Source organism: Tinamus guttatus, unplaced genomic scaffold (assembly GCF_059628265.1).
Source record: "Tinamus guttatus ecotype Peru unplaced genomic scaffold, ASM5962826v1 Tinamus_guttatus_pri_ptg000403l, whole genome shotgun sequence".
NCBI classification, from domain to species: Eukaryota; Metazoa; Chordata; class Aves; order Tinamiformes; family Tinamidae; genus Tinamus; species Tinamus guttatus.
This window is the reverse complement of record NW_028288937.1, coordinates 1,108,041-1,128,102: the sequence shown is the minus strand read 5'-3', so window position 1 is coordinate 1,128,102 and position 20,062 is coordinate 1,108,041.

The window sequence follows — 20,062 nt, the reverse complement described above, 5'->3', positions numbered from 1 at the left end:
CAATCTTCTCTTCTCTAGGCTAAACACACCCACGTGGCTTAGTCTTTCCTCATAAGATAGATGCTCCAGTCCCTTAATCACGTTTGTGGCTCTATGCTGGACCCTCTCTAGAAGCTGCATGTCCCTCTTGTACTGGGGAGCCCAGAACTTCACCCAATACTCCAGGTGTGGCTTCACCAGAGCTGAGTAGAGGGGCAAGATCATCTCCCTGCACCTGCTGGCAACACTCCTCCTGATGCAGCCAGGATCCCATTGGCCTTCTTGGCCACGAGGGCCCATTGCTGACTCACGGTTAGCTTGCTGTCAGCCAGGACTCCCAGGCTCCCAAATCCCTCTCCGCGGAGATGCTTTCCACCAGGTCAACCCCTAATCTGTACAGGTGCCTGGGGTTATTCCCCTCTAGGTGCAGGACCCTGCCCTTGTCCTTGTTGAACCTCATGAGGTTGCTCTCTGCCCAGCTCACCAGCCTGTCTAGCTCTCTCTGAATGGCAGCACAGTCCTCTGGATTGTCAGCCACTCCACCCAGTTTGGTATCATCTGAAAACTTTCACAGGTGGCTGCACTCTGTGCCCTCGCCCAAGTCATTGATGAACAAGTTGAACATCACTGGTGCCAGTATTAACCCCTGCGGGACACCACTGGCCACATGCGTCCAACTAGACTTGCCCCATTTATCACCACCCTCTGAGCTCTGCCATCCAGACAGTTCTAAATACACTTCACTGTCTACTCGAGCAGTCCACACTCCCGCAGCTTTCCTATGAGAATCTTATGGGAGACTGTGTCGAAAACCTTGCTGAAGTCAAGGTAGACAACATCCACGGTTCTCCCATCACTTGTCCAGTCAGTCACTCCATCGTGGAAGGCTAGGAGGTTCGTCAAACACCACTTTCCTTTGGTGAATCCATGCCGACTACTCCTGATCACCTTGTTTTCCTTTACACGCCTAGAGATGGTCTCTAGGATGAGTTGCTCCATCACCTTTCCAGCGATGGAGGTGAGGCTGACCGGCCTGTAGTTTCCTAGGTCCTCCCTCTTGCCCTTTTGGAAGACTGCGGTGACATTGGCTTTCTTCCGGTCCTCAGGAACTTCTCCTGTCCTCCATGACCTCTTGAAGACAGTGGAGAGCAGCTAAGCAATAACCCCCACCAGTTCCCTCAGCACTCTTGCCGCACCCCACCCGGGCCCATAGATTTATTGGTGTCCACTTCGTCTAAAAAATCCCTAACCCAGTCCGCCTCACCCAGCAGAAAGTCCTCCTCTCTCCTGGTTATCTCTCTTTTCTCCGGGCTCTGCAGGTCATGGAGACGAGCCTTAGCAGGAAAGACAGAGGCAAAGGCGGCATTTAGTAACTCTGCCATCCCGACCTCCTCCGCTACCAAGGCACCCTCCCCATTCAGTAGCGGACTAACATTTTCTCTAGTCTTCCTCTGGCTGCTGATGCATTTTTAGAAGCCTTTTCTCTTGTCCCTGGCATCCCTCGCTAACTCTAATTCCAAAAGGGCCTTGGCCTTCCTCGTTGCATCCCTGCATTCTCTGACAATGTTCCTCTGTTCTTCCCATGTGTCCTGGCCCTTCTTCCATATTATGCATGTGCTCTTTTTCTCAGTAACTTTACCCAGGAGCTCCTTGCCCATCCACACAGGTCTCCTGCACAGTGCACAAATGTTTATTGCATGTTTATTGCACTGACCTGAGCTTCAGTGGACCCTGGGCTCAGTGCAGGGCTCATTAGTCAAGCTTCTGCCCTGGCACGGAGCTCTCCAGTGTCTCGTAGCAGCTCCCCCTGCCTCATCGGCTCCACCAAGTTCAACTAGACTACAGCCAGCAGGAGCTGGGGAGTACCCCGCTATCCACAAGGCTTCCCCAGGCATCTCCCTGAGCACAAGCCTGAGCTGCTCTATTCTGCCACTTGTCAGGCCACCTCCTGGCTGCTCAGCTCATTCGCTCTTCTTGAGGTGCCTGAGGATGTTGCAATGGAAGCCAGTGCTCGGGGAGGTGTTGCTGCCGCCAGGAGCAGGGTCAAAAGCAGGACTTCCTGCAGCTCTGTGCTGGTGCTCCCTGCCTGCCTGGCTGTCTGATGAAGGTGAGAGGAGAGGCCAAGGGAGAGGCACTGGTGTCCTGCGTCTCTCCCCGATGATGCTGGCCTCAAGTCCCTTAGTGCAGCACACAGACGTTTTTGCACCACCCCAAGGGCACAGGGGCACCGGCCTCAGCCCGCTGATGTTCCGCCTGGCCCGGCTAGCAAGCAGCAAAGCAAACAGGTAGTACCGTCTGGACACAGTGCCGGGCAATGTGCTGGAGGTACCCTTGCTTGAGCAGTGGGCGATCTCATTTCCAGAGGTCCCTTCCAACCTCAACCATTCTCTCATTCAGTGTTTATGTGAGTATGTGCTCTCTCACTAACTATTGGCTCAGGGAGGGTCAGCAGTTGTATATTTGGCCCATCACTTTCCTGCCCTAATCAACTTCCTTACATGGACTTTCCACACAGAGACAGCGCTGATGGATGCAGGGCCTTTTTAAGAAGTAAACTATTTGGCGTCTCATCCCCACTGGCCTTCCCTGCATGGACTGCCGGGCAAAGGCCACGGCCTGCACAAGGGCTTGGCCATGAGGCGTCTCTGCTGCCGCTGGGTTTGTGCTGCCAGAGCCGCCTTGGGCTTCTCCTTGTGGTGCAGGGAAGCCTTGGTGTTTGGGTGACCGTAGTGTCAGTGCAGCACTGGGGTGTCACCAGCAACAGGGGTACTGCCATGACATCGTCACATCATAACCCCAGGCCCTGGGGTGTTGCCAGGCCCAGGGATGTCAACATGACATCCTATCGCATCACAATCCTGGGCCCTGGGGTGTCACCAGGCCCAGGAACGTTGCCATCACAACATCGCATCACAATTCCAGGCCCCTTATAAAGGTGGCGCTGGGGCAGCCTCGGGTGTCTCTTTGCCCATGAGCAAGCAAGTTTGCGAGCGAGCGGGCAAAGAGCTTGTCGGAGGACGAAGGAGTGAGGCAGCGGGGTAAGAGCTGGCTCCTGGGCTCCCGCCCCAGACCCTCTGCCCTCACAGCTCTCCCTGTCCTCGACGGCATCCCCATAGCCACCAACCACTGCCAGGAGTAAGAGCAGGAGCTCTGGATGTGCTGCTGCTGGGGCTGCAGCCAGGCATGGGCTGTCCCTGCCTCAAGATGCCAAGGACATGGACCGGAGTCACGGGAAGGTCCCCACAATGAGGGCCCGCAGCCTTGGGGATCAATCTGGGCACTTGTGGCTAGGGATCGGGCGTCCTGGTGCCACCACGGGAAATTCAACCCAGCAGCGGCCACTGGGGCGGGCACATGGAGTGAGCACACGGCGCCCTTCTCTTTCCAGATTTCTTCTCAGTGGCCTTCACTCCTCTCCTGGGGTGGCAAATTGCCAGTTTTGTTCTCCGACGCGGACATTGCTGCTGAGGGTGAGCCCCAGAGCAGAAGGGCCAGGACCGGGAGGGAAGTGTAGCGGGTGGGAAGGGAGCTACTGAGCGGGACTGTGGCTGCTCCGTGGCCTGGGGCAGGCAGGTTGAGCATCACTGCTGGGGAGCACCATCATGAGCTGCTCTGTGTTTTCTTTGCCCTCTGCAAACAGGACTTGAGCTCAGAGGTGGCACACAGCTGCGGGCCGAGGCTCAAGCGCCTCGGCGCCATGGAGCCTCGTGCGCGAGCTGTGAGCGAGCTGGTGGCGGTGAGCCTCGTGCTCGTCTGCCTGCTCGGTGTCCCATGGACATGCAGTGTCCTCACGACCTTCATCTTGGTCGTGATGTTAGTGCCAGGCCTGAGGCTCCGCTGGCCCCAGGTAGGTTTTCAGGGTGCACAGGCTGCCTCCCGCTCGCGCTCTCCCTCCCTCCCTCCCTCCCTCCCCATACAGCCCTGCCCAGCGCCAGTCCTGGGCGCCGCAGGGCTGCTCCCCACTAACCCGGCGCTCCCTGGGCCTCTGCAGGAGCCCATGGGTGCTTCTGGCAGCGTGGGCAGCGTAGCCAGCATGGAGGAGCCCCAAGGTGAGTGGCCCCGTCCCCGAGTGCAGCCGCGGTAGCACCTCCCTGTGAGCAGCCCTACCGCCGGCGCCCACACCGCTGCCGGCCCGGGCTGCACAGGGGCTGCTGCCCCACGTTGCTCACGGCCTCTCGACTCCCTCTCTCACAGCCTCCACACTCCCCACGGTGGTGCCGGAGGAGCCTGCAGGGAGGGAGACAGCTGGGTAAGTGGAGCACCAAGGCATCCTGCTGGGAGACAACGGGCAGCCCCGGGCCCCCTCCTCACCTCCCTTCTCCCTCCCAGGTGCCCACACACGGATGGCGAGGTGGCTCGGGGGCCTCAAGACACATCCCTGCCTCGCCGTCGTGTGCGCTTCGGGGCCAACCAGATGGTGCTCCTCGGGGAGGGCGAGGAGCACGAGCTCCTCAACTGCCTGCCCCGGAAACCGCATCTGGACTGGCCCCCCAACATGGTGCGCAAGTCGATCTTACAGCACACCTCGGCACCCATCCTGCTGGCCGCTCGGGCTCCCTCACCGCCTGAGTCCATCAGCAGCGCCAGCAGCGAGGAGGCCTCGGGAGCAGCAGGCCTCCGTCGCTGGGACACCGTGGAACTGTGGTCCCCGGACGCCGAAGCTCCCTCTCCTCCTGCAGCCGGCACCGGCTGGAGAGCTGTGCTGGGCTCCCTGCTCTGTCCTGGATGCCCTTGCGGGGGCTTCCGAGCGCTCAGCAGGGGGCTCCGAAGATGCGCCGCAGCCCTCAGGAGGAGACGAGGGCGCCGCCGGGCCAGGAGGAACATCAGCGGGCCGCTGTAAAGCTCGCTCAGCCCGGCGCCCCTGTGCCCTTGGGGTGGTGCAAAAGACATCTGTGTGCTGCACCAAGGGACTTGAGGCCAGCATCATCGGGGAGAGGCGCAGAACACCAGTGCCTCTCCCTCGGCCTCTCCTCTCACCTTCACCAGACAGCCAGGCAGGCAGGGAGCACCAGCACAGAGCTGCAGGAAGTCCTGCTTCTGACCCTGCTCCTGGCAGCAGCAACACCTCCCCGAGCACTGGCTTCCATTGGAACATCCTCAGGCACCTCAGGAAGAGCAGAGGAGCTGAGCAGCCAGGAGGTGGCCTGAGCAGTGGCAGAAAAGAGCAGCTCAGGCTTGTGCTCAGGGAGAGGCCTATGGCTAGAGGAGGCCTCCCCAGCTCCTGCTGGCTGTGGTCCAGTTGAACTTGACGGAGCCGACGAGCCAGGAGGAGCCGCTACGGGGCGATGGAGAGCTCCGCATCGGGGCAGAGATTCCACTAATGAGCCCCGCACTGAGCCCAGTGTCCTTCTCACCTCGGGCCAATAAACACGCAATAAACATTTGCACACTGTGCACTGGGCGTCAAGAGTGATTCTTCTTCCCTAATCTCACCCTCCTCTCCATCACAACAGTCCCACAGGCAGGGATCATGGGGATGGAGCTGCATCAAGTCCCCCTGCTCCTGGCCCTGCTCACGGCAGCAGTGATGCCTCCCTGAGCACTCTGCCTAGCGCTGCCCGCATGGGAGCTCTGGCTGCGGGACCAGCTCCTGCCAGGCCAGGCCCCTCGGCAACTGCAGTCCAGGTAGCTGTATCTCCAGCCCTGAACAAGCCACGCAGAGGCTCAGTGTACATGCCAGCTCAAGCCTGGGAAGGAGGAGATCAGGGTAGTCACGTGCATTCCCAAGGCCTAACGACTCTGGGAGCTCTCTATGATGGCTGGCTACAGGAGGGGAGAGATGAATGTGTGGTCTACCTCATCTTCAGCAACACTTTGGGCACTGTCTCCTCTACTCGGCTTGTGAAATGGCAAAATGCCACAGCTCAGGGTTGTGCTCCGCAGAAGAAAGTCTAACGGGAGGCCTGTGCCCTGCCAGCTCAGCCCTGGCTCCAGTCTTGTTCAGCTGTCATCCAGGAGAGGTGCGGGACAGCAATGCCTCTCCCTGGGCCCCGCCCCCTGGAGATGTCACTGGGGAACTGCTCTTTATGGGACCGAGCAACTGGAAGGCATGCATCTCTGCCTAGGGGCGGATGAAGAGTGAGAGCTTCTGGGTAAGGTTTAAAGAGTGGGCAAACATGGGAGATGCCGTTGAGAGTGTTCACTACAGGCCACCTGACCAGGAAAAGGAAGTAGATGAGGCTTCTACAGACACATGAAAGTAGCCTCATGATCACAGGACCTGCTTCTCCTGGGGGAATCCAGCTACCCTGATATTTGATTTATAAGATAAGAACACAGCTAGGCACAAACACTCCAGGAGGTACCTGCAGAGCATTGATGATCCCTTTTTCTCACAGGTGATCACAGAATCACACACAGAAGCACAGAATGCTTAAGGCTGGAAGGGCCCTCTAGAGATGATCTAGTCCAAGCCCCCTGCTCCAGCAGGGAAAACTACAGCACATGGCACAGGGTCGCATCAGGTGGATTTTGAAGATCTCCAGAGAAGGAGACTCCATAAACTCTCTGCGCAGCTTGTTCCAGGCTTCTGTCATGCTCACAGTAAATCAATTCTTCCTCACATGGAGGTGGAACTTCCTGTGTTTCAACTTGCACCCATTACCCCTTTTCCTATCACTGGACACCACCGAGAAGAGTTTGGCCCCATCCTCCCTACATTCAGCTCTCAGACACTTGTACATGTTGGTCAGATCTCCTCTCAATCTTCTCTTCTCTAGGCTAAACACACCCACGTGGCTTAGTCTTTCCTCATAAGATAGATGCTCCAGTCCCTTAACCACGTTTGTGGCTCTATGCTGGACCCTCTCTAGAAGCTGCATGTCCCTCTTGTACTGGGGAGCCCAGAACTTCACCCAATACTCCAGGTGTGGCTTCACCAGAGCTGAGTAGAGGGGCAGGATCATCTCCCTGCACCTGCTGGCAACACTCCTCCTGATGCAGCCAGGATCCCATTGGCCTTCTTGGCCACGAGGGCCCATTGCTGACTCACAGTTAGCTTGCTGTCAGCCAGGACTCCCAGGCTCCCAAATCCCTCTCCGCGGAGATGCTTTCCACCAGGTCAACCCCTAATCTGTACAGGTGCCTGGGGTTATTCCCCTCTAGGTGCAGGACCCTGCCCTTGTCCTTGTTGAACCTCATGAGGTTGCTCTCTGCCCAGCTCACCAGCCTGTCTAGCTCTCTCTGAATGGCAGCACAGTCCTCTGGATTGTCAGCCACTCCACCCTGTTTGGTATCATCTGAAAACTTTCACAGGTGGCTGCACTCTGTGCCCTCGTCCAAGTCATTGATGAACAAGTTGAACATCACTGGTGCCAGTATTAACCCCTGCGGGACACCACTGGCCACATGCGTCCAACTAGACTTGCCCCATTTATCACCACCCTCTGAGCTCTGCCATCCAGACAGTTCTAAATACACTTCACTGTCTACTCGAGCAGTCCACACTCCCGCAGCTTTCCTATGAGAATCTTATGGGAGACTGTGTCGAAAACCTTGCTGAAGTCAAGGTAGACAACATCCACGGTTCTCCCATCACTTGTCCAGTCAGTCACTCCATCGTGGAAGGCTAGGAGGTTCGTCAAACACCACTTTCCTTTGGTGAATCCATGCCGACCACTCCTGATCACCTTGTTTTCCTTTACACGCCTAGAGATGGTCTCTAGGATGAGTTGCTCCATCACCTTTCCAGCGATGGAGGTGAGGCTGACCGGCCTGTAGTTTCCTAGGTCCTCCCTCTTGCCCTTTTGGAAGACTGCGGTGACATTGGCTTTCTTCCGGTCCTCAGGAACTTCTCCTGTCCTCCATGACCTCTTGAAGACAGTGGAGAGCGGCTAAGCAATAACCCCCACCAGTTCCCTCAGCACTCTTGCCGCACCCCACCCGGGCCCATAGATTTATTGGTGTCCACTTCGCCTAAAAAATCCCTAACCCAGTCTGCCTCACCCAGCGGAAAGTCCTCCTCTCTCCTGGTTATCTCTCTTTTCTCCGGGCTCTGCAGGTCATGGAGACGAGCCTTAGCAGGAAAGACAGAGGCAAAGGCGGCATTTGGTAACTCTGCCATCCCTACCTCCTCCGTTACCAAGGCACCCTCCCCATTCAGCAGCGGACTAACATTTTCTCTAGTCTTCCTCTGGCTGCTGATGCATTTTTAGAAGCCTTTTCTCTTGTCCCTGGCATCCCTTGCTAACTCTAATTCCAAAAGGGCCTTGGCCTTCCTCGTTGCATCCCTGCATTCTCTGACAATGTTCCTCTGTTCTTCCCATGTGTCCTGGCCCTTCTTCCATATTATGCATGTGCTCTTTTTCTCAGTAACTTTACCCAGGAGCTCCTTGCCCATCCACACAGGTCTCCTGCACAGTGCACAAATGTTTATTGCATGTTTATTGCACTGACCCGAGCTTCAGTGGACCCTGGGCTCAGTGCAGGGCTCATTAGTCAAGCTTCTGCCCTGGCACGGAGCTCTCCAGTGTCTCGTAGCAGCTCCCCGTGCCTCATCGGCTCCACCAAGTTCAACTAGACTACAGCCAGCAGGAGCTGGGGAGTCCCCCGCTATCCACAAGGCTTCCCCAGGCGTCTCCCTGAGCGCAAGCCTGAGCTGCTCTATTCTGCCACTTGTCAGGCCACCTCCTGGCTGCTCAGCTCATTCGCTCTTCCTGAGGTGCCTGAGGATGTTGCAATGGAAGCCAGTGCTCGGGGAGGTGTTGCTGCTGCCAGGAGCAGGGTCAGAAGCAGGACTTCCTGCAGCTCTGTGCTGGTGCTCCCTGCCTGCCTGGCTGTCTGATGAAGGTGAGAGGAGAGGCCAAGGGAGAGGCACTGGTGTCCTGCGTCTCTCCCCGATGATGCTGGCCTCAAGTCCCTTAGTGCAGCACACAGACGTTTTTGCACCACCCCAAGGGCACAGGGGCACCGGCCTCAGCCCGCTGATGTTCCGCCTGGCCCGGCTAGCAAGCAGCAAAGCAAACAGGTAGTACCGTCTGGACACAGTGCCGGGCAATGTGCTGGAGGTACCCTTGCTTGAGCAGTGGGCGATCTCATTTCCAGAGGTCCCTTCCAACCTCAACCATTCTCTCATTCAGTGTTTATGTGAGTATGTGCTCTCTCACTAACTATTGGCTCAGGGAGGGTCATCAGTTGTATATTTGGCCCATCACTTTCCTGCCCTAATCAACTTCCTTACATGGACTTTCCACACAGAGACAGCGCTGATGGATGCAGGGCCTTTTTAAGAAGTAAACTATTTGGTGTCTCATCCCCACTGGCCTTCCCTGCATGGACTGCCGGGCAAAGGCCACGGCCTGCACAAGGGCTTGGCCATGAGGCGTCTCTGCTGCCGCTGGGTTTGTGCTGCCAGAGCTGCCTTGGGCTTCTCCTTGTGGTGCAGGGAAGCCTTGGTGTTTGGGTGACCGTACTGTCAGTGCAGCACTGGGGTGTCACCAGCAACAGGGGTACTGCCATGACATCGTCACATCATAACCCCAGGCCCTGGGGTGTTGCCAGGCCCAGGGATGTCAACATGACATCCTATCGCATCACAATCCTGGGCCCTGGGGTGTCACCAGGCCCAGGAACGTTGCCATCACAACATCGCATCACAATTCCAGGCCCCTTATAAAGGTGGCGCTGGGGCAGCCTCGGGTGTCTCTTTGCCCATGAGCAAGCAAGTTTGCGAGCGAGCGGGCAAAGAGCTTGTCGGAGGACGAAGGAGTGAGGCAGCGGGGTAAGAGCTGGCTCCTGGGCTCCCGCCCCAGACCCTCTGCCCTCACAGCTCTCCCTGTCCTCGACGGCATCCCCATAGCCACCAACCACTGCCAGGAGTAAGAGCAGGAGCTCTGGATGTGCTGCTGCTGGGGCTGCAGCCAGGCATGGGCTGTCCCTGCCTCAAGATGCCAAGGACATGGACCGGAGTCACGGGAAGGTCCCCACAATGAGGGCCCGCAGCCTTGGGGATCAATCTGGGCACTTGTGGCCAGGGATCGGGCGTCCTGGTGCCACCACGGGAAATTCAACCCAGCAGCGGCCACTGGGGCGGGCACATGGAGTGAGCGCACGGCGCCCTTCTCTTTCCAGATTTCTTCTCAGCGGCCTTCGCTCCTCTCCTGGGGTGGCAAATTGCCAGTTTTGTTCTCCGACGCGGACATTGCTGCTGAGGGTGAGCCCCAGAGCAGAAGGGCCAGGACCGGGAGGGAAGTGCAGCGGGTGGGAAGGGAGCTACTGAGCGGGACTGTGGCTGCTCCGTGGCCTGGGGCAGGCAGGCTGAGCATCACTGCTGGGGAGCACCATCATGAGCTGCTCTGTGTTTTCTTTGCCCTCTGCAAACAGGACTTGAGCTCAGAGGTGGCACACAGCTGCGGGCCGAGGCTCAAGCGCCTCGGCGCCATGGAGCCTCGTGCGCGAGCTGTGAGCGAGCTGGTGGCAGTGAGCCTCGTGCTCTTCTGCCTGCTCGGCGTCCCCTGGACATGCAGTGTCCTCACGACCTTCATCTTGGTCGTGATGTTAGTGCCAGGCCTGAGGCTCCGCTGGCCCCAGGTAGGTTTTCAGGGTGCACAGGCTGCCTCCCGCTCGCGCTCTCCCTCCCTCCCTCCCTCCCTCCCTCCCCATACAGCCCTGCCCAGCGCCAGTCCTGGGCGCCGCAGGGCTGCTCCCCACTAACCCGGCGCTCCCTGGGCCTCTGCAGGAGCCCATGGGTGCTTCTGGCAGCGTGGGCAGCGTAGCCAGCATGGAGGAGCCCCAAGGTGAGTGGCCCCGTCCCCGAGTGCAGCCGCGGTAGCACCTCCCTGTGAGCAGCCCTACCGCCGGCGCCCACACCGCTGCCGGCCCGGGCTGCACAGGGGCTGCTGCCCCACGTTGCTCACGGCCTCTCGACTCCCTCTCTCACAGCCTCCACACTCCCCACGGTGGTGCCGGAGGAGCCTGCAGGGAGGGAGACAGCTGGGTAAGTGGAGCACCAAGGCATCCTGCTGGGAGACAACGGGCAGCCCCGGGCCCCCTCCTCACCTCCCTTCTCCCTCCCAGGTGCCCACACACGGATGGCGAGGTGGCTCGGGGGCCTCAAGACACATCCCTGCCTCGCCGTCGTGTGCGCTTCGGGGCCAACCAGATGGTGCTCCTCGGGGAGGGCGAGGAGCACGAGCTCCTCAACTGCCTGCCCCGGAAACCGCATCTGGACTGGCCCCCCAACATGGTGCGCAAGTCGATCTTACAGCGCACCTCGGCACCCATCCTGCTGGCCGCTCGGGCTCCCTCACCGCCTGAGTCCATCAGCAGCGCCAGCAGCGAGGAGCCCTCGGGAGCAGCAGGCCTCCGTCGCTGGGACACCGTGGAACTGTGGTCCCCGGACGCCGAGGCTCCCTCTCCTCCTGCAGCCGGCACCGGCTGGAGAGCTGTGCTGGGCTCCCTGCTCTGTCCTGGATGCCCTTGCGGGGGCTTCCGAGCGCTCAGCAGGGGGCTCCGAAGATGCGCCGCAGCCCTCAGGAGGAGACGAGGGCGCCGCCGGGCCAGGAGGAACATCAGCGGGCCGCTGTAAAGCTCGCTCAGCCCGGCGCCCCTGTGCCCTTGGGGTGGTGCAAAAGACATCTGTGTGCTGCACCAAGGGACTTGAGGCCAGCATCATCGGGGAGAGGCGCAGAACACCAGTGCCTCTCCCTCGGCCTCTCCTCTCACCTTCACCAGACAGCCAGGCAGGCAGGGAGCACCAGCACAGAGCTGCAGGAAGTCCTGCTTCTGACCCTGCTCCTGGCAGCAGCAACACCTCCCCGAGCACTGGCTTCCATTGGAACATCCTCAGGCACCTCAGGAAGAGCAGAGGAGCTGAGCAGCCAGGAGGTGGCCTGACAAGTGGCAGAATAGAGCAGCTCAGGCTTGTGCTCAGGGAGAGGCCTATGGCTAGAGGAGGCCTCCCCAGCTCCTGCTGGCTGTGGTCCAGTTGAACTTGACGGAGCCGACGAGCCAGGAGGAGCCGCTACGGGGCGATGGAGAGCTCCGCATCGGGGCAGAGATTCCACTAATGAGCCCCGCACTGAGCCCAGTGTCCTTCTCACCTCGGGCCAATAAACACGCAATAAACATTTGCACACTGTGCACTGGGCGTCAAGAGTGATTCTTCTTCCCTAATCTCACCCTCCTCTCCATCACAACAGTCCCACAGGCAGGGATCATGGGGATGGAGCTGCATCAAGTCCCCCTGCTCCTGGCCCTGCTCACGGCAGCAGTGATGCCTCCCTGAGCACTCTGCCTAGCGCTGCCCGCATGGGAGCTCTGGCTGCGGGACCAGCTCCTGCCAGGCCAGGCCCCTCGGCAACTGCAGTCCAGGTAGCTGTATCTCCAGCCCTGAACAAGCCACGCAGAGGCTCAGTGTACATGCCAGCTCAAGCCTGGGAAGGAGGAGATCAGGGTAGTCACGTGCATTCCCAAGGCCTAACGACTCTGGGAGCTCTCTATGATGGCTGGCTACAGGAGGGGAGAGATGAATGTGTGGTCTACCTCATCTTCAGCAACACTTTGGGCACTGTCTCCTTTACTTGGCTTGTGAAACGGCAAAATGCCACAGCTCAGGGTTGTGCTCCGCAGAAGAAAGACTAACGGGAGGCCTGTGCCCTGCCAGGTCAGCCCTGGCTCCAGTCTTGTTCAGCTGTCATCCAGGAGAGGTGCAGGATGAGGTCCACTTTGCCTAAATAATCCCTAACCGAATCCTCCTCGCCCAGCAGAAAGTCCTCCTCTCTCCTGGTTATCTCTCTTTTCTCCGGGCTCTGCAGGTCATGCAGACGAGCCTTAGCAGGAAAGACAGAGGCAAAGGCGGCATTTAGTAACTCTGCCATCCCTACATCCTCCGCTACCAAGGCACCCTCCCCATTCAGCAGCGGACTAACATTTTCTCTAGTCTTCCTCTGGCTGCTGATGCATTTTTAGAAGCCTTTCCTCTTGTCCCTGACATCCCTCGCTAACTCTAATTCCAAAAGGGCCTTGGCCTTCCTCGTTGCATCCCTGCATTCTCTGACAATGTTCCTCTGTTCTTCCCATGTGTCCTGGCCCTTCTTCCATATTATGCATGTGCTCTTTTTCTCAGTAACTTTACCCAGGAGCTCCTTGCCCATCCACACAGGTCTCCTGCACAGTGCACAAATGTTTATTGCATGTTTATTGCACTGACCCGAGCTTCAGTGGACCCTGGGCTCAGTGCGGGGCTCATTAGTCAAGCTTCTGCCCTGGCACGGAGCTCTCCAGTGTCTCGTAGCAGCTCCCCCTGCCTCATCGGCTCCACCAAGTTCAACTAGACTACAGCCAGCAGGAGCTGGGGAGTACCCCGCTATCCACAAGGCTTCCCCAGGCATCTCCCTGAGCACAAGCCTGAGCTGCTCTATTCTGCCACTTGTCAGGCCACCTCCTGGCTGCTCAGCTCATTCGCTCTTCTTGAGGTGCCTGAGGATGTTGCAATGGAAGCCAGTGCTCGGGGAGGTGTTGCTGCTGCCAGGAGCAGGGTCAGAAGCAGGACTTCCTGCGGCTCTGTGCTGGTGCTCCCTGCCTGCCCGGCTGTCTGATGAAGGTGAGAGGAGAGGCCAAGGGAGAGGCACTGGTGTCCTGCGCCTCTCCCCGATGATGCTGGCCTCAATTCCCTTAGTGCAGCACACAGACGTTTTTGCACCACCCCAAGGGCACAGGGGCACCGGCCTCAGCCCGCTGATGTTCCGCCTGGCCCGGCTAGCAAGCAGCAAAGCAAACAGGTAGTACCGTCTGGACACAGTGCCGGGCAATGTGCTGGAGGTACCCTTGCTTGAGCAGTGGGCGATCTCATTTCCAGAGGCCCCTTCCAACCTCAACCATTCTCTCATTCAGCGATTCTGTGAGTATGTGCACTCTCACTAACTATTGGGTCAGGGAGGGGCAGGAGGTGTATATTTGGCCCATCACTTTTCTGTCACGTTCAACTAGACCGCAGCCAGCAGGAGCCGGGGAGTCCCCCGCTATCCACAAGGCTTCCCTAAGCCTTGCCCAAGCAATATTTGGGTAACATTACCTTGAAGCACATTTTCTAGCTTCAACATTATCCAAGTATAATTGCAGAAAATTCAATCCAAATTAGTCAGTGTCATTTTCACTACCCCAATCCAAAAGGCAGTGCTGTTACTTTTGCTGCTTTACAAAAACAACTAGGAACTGGTTCAGAGGTTTCCTTACTACAGGTTTGCAAACTAAGTATTTGGCACTGCTCTCACAGCGCTGGTTAGCAAGGAGGCAGCAAGGAGAGTACCTGGGGAACAAATCAGGAACTTTTCCTGAAGTAAAGCCTATTTAGAAAGCTCCCTCTGTCCCAGCTCTTCTCCACTTATTCCTCCCCATCTTCCTATTCACACTCAACACCAAATCTGTTCCTGTAGTTCCATATAAACGCATGACACAGTGACTGGGTCACTTTTAAATGCCTCTGAAGGCATTTAAATGCCTTTGCAATCTAATAAAAGCCAAGCTATTAAAAAAAATGATGACCAATAATCCACCAACTGTTTAACAGTTCAATCATGTTCATCTCCATGACAGGAAAACAATTTGAAAAACAAAAGCACAGAACATTTTAACCTGCTTTCTGACAGCTTGGGTAAGTTTTCTCTGGCTTTTCCTCCTTAAGCCCATTGCTATCTGCAGTCCTGAGAACCATCTCCGTTGGCTTGTCAATTCTTTTCTTCTTTCCATAATGCCCAAGTCCAAGGAAAGGAAGCCAGAAACAGTGAAAGGGTCATGTGGACACATCCCCTGAATGCCATGGCAGAGGGGCTTGATGTTTCCTCTCCCAGCTCAGGATTTGAAAACCAGTCAAGTCTTGTGGAGCCTCACAGGAAGCAGAAATACTCAGCTTGATGCTGAAAAAAAATGAGGCTCTTCGGGGGCCAGAAGACATTGCTGTCTGTGGGGGAACAGAGAAGGACTTCTCTGTCTTCAGTGCCACCAACACGGTTTGGAAAAGTAGCCACCCAGAGCTGCATTTAGGGCAGCACAAGCAGGTGGGTAGGAGAGCCAAGCACAGTAGCAGGACAAGGTGCTTCACCCAACTCACCTATGCTTCTGAGAGGCACCCCAGCTAGGTGGCTGCGAAGGGCAGGAGCCTTTTAACACGCCTGCTTCAAAAGAGGGAGCCACATCAGCCCCCAGACTGCGCCAAGCCCTTCATGGAAGGAAGCAAAATTAAACCACTCCACTCACTTGGCAAGTGCAGCACTGGGTGAACTCCACAGTAATCTCCAGAAAAATGCACTTACTGGTGTTAGAAATGAGGATGCCCCCCTGAGGGTTCAAGCTCATGCTTGTCAAGAAGCATCTAGCACTTTACCTGTGAAATACTGAGACATTTGTCACAGGTGTGAACACGCTTGGTGTTTGCAGAAACAAACTTCATATGGTGCTTTTTCTTTTCATGAATCGGCCAAAATATGCAGCGAATGTTCTGAAGTAGGGCTATATATTGCAAGAGTAATTCCAGCTTCCTTAAAAAATAATCAAGTAGGACAACAAATATTATTATTATTTTGAAATACAATTAGTAAAAATGAAGTCTTTACAGCAAGGCTGGTATTGTGCCGTCACCTAGAGGAAGAGGGAGGAATCATGTCTTCTAGGTACTATTGCATGTGAGAATACTTTATTCTTCCACAGAAGAACTTCAGACTGCACCTTACGAAGACCAGGACTACTACTCTACGCTATCCATGTACCCGCATGTGTGCACCTGGGTGTTCTTACCCATTAGTATCTGAAAATCAGCTGATTTCAACAAAATATAAAAGAGCGACACACGTGTCAGGGATGTTCTGACGTTTCACTGATCACAGAAGCCATTGGACCCTTTAGAGAAATTTTAGAACTCTTTGTAGGATTGGTAGCATTTAGAGTAACATTATTATATTAGTATCACTTATTCCCAGTGCTCCAGGAGGATTTAACTCCCACAAATTGCATTTGTCCTGCTCAACCCTTTCTACACAGACAAACTCTCTGCAGAGATGCTATTGATGTCCAATAAGGGAAAAACTTCCATCAGAACTTCAGTCTTCAGATAGAAAAACAGACTTGCTTTGTGCCACTATTCACCTTGTTATTGGTTTTGTACTGAAGAGCTCATTTGTTTTTATTCAGAAAGAGCAGAAGTGCTGAGAATTAAGAGCAGCAATAATCCATGTCCTATAGACTGTTAATTTACAGTTTCTGTCCATGTGTCGAACTACACTTAGTTCTCATAGACCAATTTAAGAATTTTTCTTTTCTCAGACAGTAATATTGGTCTTAAGAAACAGACCTTTATTTTACAGTCTCCCCTACCAGTGTCAGGCTGGCACAGCAATAAGATTTTTTAGACACTACATAGTAGAATGTTGAGATTTTGGAACCAGACATCAGATCACGTTCTGTGCATTTACAAAAATAAAAGGCAAGAATCAACTGTTTTGTGTTGTTGTTGTTTTTTGTTTTATCACAGATAAGTGATCAGAACAAGTTTTCACACAATAAGCAATATTTATCCTAGCTGAATATCATTACCATGAATTGCATTTAGTCAGCCCCTGTATGCTTCTGTTTCTATTAAATACAGTATTTTTCTTCTCTTCCAAACCAGAATGTAATGTCATATTTTGTACTGCTATAAAATCATCATACTTCAGTGGTGAATAATATTACCTACTTGCACATATACAGAGAAGATAACACTTTATGCATTTTCCAACACACTACCACAACATATGTCCTCATTTTTCCAGTCGTCTTTAACAGGTGAATATCCTTTTCATCTGCTTACCATGGGTCTCAGAGATTTTTTTTTAAAAAAAAAGAATGTAAAAGAGAAAAAAAAAAGTCTCAGAAAAGGAGATTGTGAGAAAAGGGACAAAAAGCACACAATAGACAGGACTTGGATACACTCAGAACAGAAGGGAATCAAAGAAAACCAAAAGAAAACCAAGAGAAATCACAGAGAAAAAAAAAAAAAAAAACTAAAATCTTGATTAGCGCCTTTTCCTGTAGGTGGCGGCACCGCGGCAGCTATAGCTGCTTCCCTGGAGCTTCAACCAGGGCAGCCTGGGAGGCTGAGAGGGCAAGAGTTACCGCCTCGCAAGAAATAAGGCAGAAGAAAAATCACATTTCCGTTCCTACAATAAGCACAAGGTACCAATTTCATTATTCTTGGCATAATCTACTTACTGTACAAAATATTTTGCACTGGGGAGTACCTGCAAAAAAAGAGCCTCATTAAATTTATTACATGTTCAGAAGCTATTCAGTTTTACCAGAGAAAAAAAAAAAAAGCTAACTAAGAGTGTTTAAAACTTAAAGCCATTAGATTAAATGATGTCCCCCTCTCTTTCGTACTGCTCCCCTGAGAGCTGTAGGCAAGTGATCTTCAGGGAACAAAGAAAAATTCTTTATATGACATTAAAGTTCACACTCAACCTGATATAAAGCAGCAGAGGATATAGCAAAGGTATATCTTGCAGGTGTTTTTCACCTCGTAAAAAAGAAGACAGATGGAAATACTTCTAGAAAGCACATTTTGTCCTAATCACACCTATACAATTCACTGATGTTTTTTGTGCTGAGAAGGTTATCAAGCAGAGTGCAGTAGAATTAGCAAGGCTTACCTCGCATTACAGCTCTGTTTTACAAGACACTACACAAATAGGTAGTAAAAGGTTTTATTCTACACCAGACAAGAAATAGTTGGGCAAGAAAATCAAGCAGTAGAGAAGATGGTCAGAAAAAAAAAAAAAAGAGAGAAAAGTAAATGTTGACATTGCTTATTGCTGGTGCTCAAGCAAACTACAACGCTGAAAGCCACCGAAACTTCACACCACTCATGGGCACTAGCAGGTAAGTAAGAGGCAGGATTACCTTTGACTAAATTTAAAGGAGGCAAAACAATAATAAAATATAATGCAAAACACACTTTGTGTCACTACAACACCTTAAACCCTGAACGACCTTAACCCAATCCCTAGGCAAGGAATTTCTAGCATACAGGATAGGGCACATAAAGGAGACAGTGGCTGACAACAACCTTTAAACCAGCAGACAACTCCTTTTGAATGTAGCCCAAACCTAATCACACAGGCAACACTCCGAGAAGCCTTCGTGCTGCCTCTGCCCTAAGACTCAGCCTCAGCTCTGACCAGGCAACCCTGCCAGACCAAAATTATTAGTAACAAGGTAGCCACTAACCATAGAGGCCCTAAACTGAGCTCAGCAACTTGCCATATACCTATTAAAAACCCAGCATCTCCATCTCCCCCCAGGAATGGAACAAACTCTATTCCCAAATTACTCTCAACACCGGAAAGGCTGTTTTTGCCAAACACAGTTAAGTGTAACTCCTGAATAACAAACAGCACAGATTTAGCTTTAACATTACATTAGTGTTAAATGTCCAGGATTTAGTATTGTTGCCATCAGAGCTTAATGTATTCTAAGAATAGGTTAGAGATCCCAAGGGTTTTAGTCATTGAGGATGTGCTTTTGATGACTTTTTTAAAATAAAAATCCAGGTTAAGAGTAGACAAGGTCCCCAGGCCACAGCTCTTGACCCAGATGTATGAAGCAGCTTATCTTTAAACTTACAATTCCTGATACAGATTTACTTGGAAATGGAAAGCAAGCTCAAGAGCTCCCAGCCCCTGCCTGTTTCTTAAGAGTACAGTATCTAAGCTGTGAACACCTCACTGATGCAGGGATGCATTTCTGGTTGTGTAATTTCCTCTACACATGAGCAATTTATTGGCACTGCCATACTATAAGCTCTAACTCCTCGCAGCCGGTCTGGAAGACATATGCCATAAAAAAATCCACATTTAAAGACATTGCTTGAGCATTCTCATTTCAGGCAAAGCTCTTCTGAGCTGCTGTAACACTAGCAATAATCTACTGAGTCATTCAAAGACTGCAGGTTGTTTTCCTATAAACTTTTCCAGATGTATCTCTCTTTGCCCTCAGAAATCCTTACTAAGAACACACATTTTTTTCTTATTTTGAACACAGTTTAAAAGTAATTCACTCCGCAGATTCAAGTGCATTCAAACCCTGTTTGGTTTATATTCTGCTCAAGATGGGGAAAAATAATTCCAAATATATATTCAGAAATACAGTAGTTGAGGTAAGATCAACTCAACAGTTAAATATGAGCTACCTTCCAACTCTGATGATTTTTGCTGATATAAAGCATACCTTTATCAACCTGACTATACCAGCTGTCCCTCAGACACACAGGATGATCAGGATGTGACAGAAAACCATACAAGTGTAATTTCCCCTGTGATAAAGCAGCTGCTTAAAATCCTTTTTTGTTCATCTTTAAGGAGGCTGTTGGTCAGTCTCTTGGGGTAATAATCTCTTGGGTTTTCCCTGCAAAAGGAAAAACACAGGTGCTCAAAATCTAATAAAAACAGCTGAGAGCATAGTGGGTCTTCATCTCAGCAGGGAGAAACTGCAAGATGCCATCCTGAGACCAATAAAAACCAGGGCCTGAACCCACAAAATACTGGGATAGACCACAAAACCAGCTAAGCTGCACGGCCACTAACATCACTGACTTATCATATGGGCTCTGAAATCAGGAGCTTTCAAAAGGCTACCTGTCAGAGTTTTTTTCTAAACTAGGGATGTATTAGCAAATGTTTCTAACATAGCTGCAACCTACTATGGTCAAACAGTTGTAAATAGACAATACTGGGAATTTTGGTGACAATGCAGGAAATAGTACACTTCTTGTAATTGTTTTAATTAAGTAAATTGACTTTCAGAATGAACACCAGAAAAGCAGCACAGAAGAGGTTTCCTCTGATGGAACTGAATCACTCCATAGGGCAAGGCCAACTTTCTGGCTCTTCTAAACCAAGGAACCCAGGAAACTGCCAGAGCTTCTATAAAGATGCTTCTTTTAAGAAAAGATGTTTAAATGATGCTCTACTTGTCCTCCAGCATTTTGGAAAATTATATCCCTGACCAACCTAAGTAGTAAAGTGGGGCCATTTCACTTACTTTCATTTCACCGAGCTCTGCTGAGCTCTGAAAGGATGACTATGCTACTTCCAAGGCACTCTAGCACTCCACGAGG